Source organism: Ictalurus furcatus, chromosome 25 (genome assembly GCF_023375685.1).
Source record: "Ictalurus furcatus strain D&B chromosome 25, Billie_1.0, whole genome shotgun sequence".
NCBI classification, from domain to species: domain Eukaryota; kingdom Metazoa; phylum Chordata; class Actinopteri; order Siluriformes; family Ictaluridae; genus Ictalurus; species Ictalurus furcatus.
In genome coordinates this window covers 20,442,578-20,445,628 of record NC_071279.1, presented here as the reverse complement: position 1 = coordinate 20,445,628, position 3,051 = coordinate 20,442,578, and positions in this window count along the sequence as shown.

Here is a 3,051-nt window from a genome sequence, read left to right as displayed (position 1 = left end):
TTATTTGACGTTTTATATACGCTTTAATTTTTTTTTTTAGAAATCCACTAGCTAGTGTATGATCCTGCGTGAAATACCGTGACTGAAACACGTGTGATTAAGCTAACGAATTTTTATGACATATAAAACATAAATATTTGAAAGTTTGACATTTTTAGGGAAGTTGTACGACACGAGTACGTCATGTCATCAGAAATTGAGTTTTCAGTGTCTCAGTGTGCCTTACCTTACCAGTGTACACCTAACTCTAACCCTTTAACCCTAACCCTTTAACTCTAACCCTAACTCTTTAACCCTAACCCTTCAACCCTAATCCTTTAACCCTAACCCTTTAACCCTAACCCTTTAACCCTAACCCTAACACTTTAACCCTAACCCTTTAATCCTAACCCTAACCCTTTAACCCTAACCCTTTAACCCTATCTCTAACCCTTTAACCCTAACCCTTTAACCCTAACCCCTTAACCCTAACCTTAACCCTTTAACCTTAACCCTTTAACCTTAACCCTAACCCTTTAAGCCTAACCCTTTAACCCTAGCCCTTTAACCCTAACCCTTTAACCCTAACCCTAACCCTTTAACCCTAGCCCTTTAACCCTAACCCTTTAACCCTAACCCTAACCCTTTAACCCTAACCCTTTAACCCTAACCCTTTAACCCTTTAATGGTAACCCTTTAACCCTTTAACCCTAACCCTTTAACCCTTTAATCCTAACCATTTAACCCTAACCCTTTAACCCTTTAACCCTAACCCTTTAAGCCTAACCCTTTAACCCTTTAACCCTAACCATTTAATCCTAACCCTTTAACCCTTTAACCCTAACCCTTTAACCCTAACCCTAACCCTTTAACCCTAACCCTAACCCTTTAACCCTAACCCTGCCCGAACTCGTGTACACCATATTATCACACACCCTTTTGTTTCATCACACCACCGACCACGTCACTCAGAACCCTAACATCAGTGTATCTGTTTTTGTTATCATTTTGGTTTTATACATCAACATTACTGTTAACTTTGCACAGGAATAATAAAACATCAGAACTGAGCAGTAAATCCGTCTGTATAAATGAAAATGTATGATTAACATATTCCAACCTTTCTGGAAGCGTGTGGCAGTAGCGATGTGGAGATCTGTGAGGCTGGAGTGTTTGGAGGAGGAATAGAAGGAGGGAGGATTAGAGGAGTGGAGAGAGAGAGAGAGAGAGAGAGAGAGAGAGAGAGAAAATGTCTCTGATTCTGTATAAACGAGCTCTGAATTCACAATCAGGTCTCGGAGCGCTTGCTGCCGGCCCCCGGCTGTGAAACCTGCTTACTGCTCTCTCTCACAGCACCGGCCCAAAACCCCCACTCCTCAGCCAAAACTGCTAGAGAACGACATTCTCTATCCTCTTTACAGGCTCAGAAATGAGATACGGTGTTAGATACTGTCCCACATATACGACATGAAGAACTGAGATCAGACATAAACATAAAAGAGGATGCATGTGTTTAACTGAACATACGTGAAACACTCGACCCGTGAGGATATTACTGACTTTGCTGTCCAGACATTTGGCAGTCTGAAGGAATCCGAAAATCCCGTTTGGATCGGTGCTGTAATTTTTCTCCCAGCTGTGAACACACACTGTCTCCTTCTCAGACAGAAGTGGCTTTGAGAATACCTGGCCTCGTTTCACTACAGAGTCTCAGGTCTCGGTCCAAAAGTCTGAGTGCAGTACCAGGACCTGGTTTTATTCCACTTGTCAAACACTAATAAAACATTTTCCTTCCTTTAAAACACTTTTACTTAAAGCCGAGACATCTCCATTGTGTAGCTGTGAGAAACCGTTGATAAAAATGTCATTTTCAGTTTGTCATGGTGCCACATATTCAATTTAAATTCACAAAAACAGAACACGCTGTAAATGAGTGTGATTAGACCTGTTATCCAATACACTGCTGAAAAACCCCCACGAGTGCTGACTGGAGAAGTTCTGCAAAAAGAAGGAACATGAGGAGGAATTAGCATGTTACAGCAGAGGCACATCTGTAATACTTCTAAACCAGACGAGTATCTCACTTGGCCAGATGTGGAAGTAATTTATCTTTATTATTATTATGGTTCAGGTTTATTTGTAAAGACAAAAATGTACTTTGACTTTTTTTCTTTCTTTCTTTGCATGAATAACTTTAGATAGGACGTATAATCTAACATACTCGACATGCCCAGTAAGTAGCTGTAAATATTTAAATATTTGTTGTCTTATTTTTTTTTTTTACTTTGCTCAATAATAATTCAGTTATTTTCTTTAAACAGAGACATATTCTCACTGTTGATATCTGTTGTTGAATAAACCTGAAAAAGAGCAACAGCTTTGCTTTTCATGCAGTATGGAGTTAATCGCTGCTATCTGAGTGTAGATTTAACCCTCATGTGCAGTTCTGGTCACGGTGCTGGTAATAAATATGTTTTTGCTGATTTTATAAGTTTAATTTTTCCAGTATTCCAAACAATGTAAAAGGATAAACTTATCGTATTGTAATGTACATCTTTTCCAACAAGTTCTCCGTGTTTTTGTTGCTACACCGTGGTTCGATTTTCCTTCTTTCCTCATTTCCCAAGGCAATTTTCTTTTTTATTGACTGGCATACTGCTACTAAATATTCATGGCATTCTCTGCACCAGCCATAATAACAGAACAGTTAGAGGATTTCACATTTTTATGACAAGTGAGATTTCAATTCACACTGATTCTGTTCCCTCTTGGAGAGATTATTAAAACTTCATTGGCGTTAAAAGCAGAATCTTATACTGAGGAATAATTACGGCTTTTAAAGTTACTGTTGATGTTTGTGCAATTTTCCTTAATCCCTAATTACTGTATAAATAACGTTCTTCACAGAGGCAGCACTTCACTGATTAAATATTCATTTTGATTACTGTGTAATTGGGATGTTGGCAGCCTTGATCTCTCCAAGTCATGACTTATTCATAAATATAAACAAATGACAGTTGATCTATTAAGGACAATGTGCATGTGGCATTGCGTTATTAATCGCAAGCATTT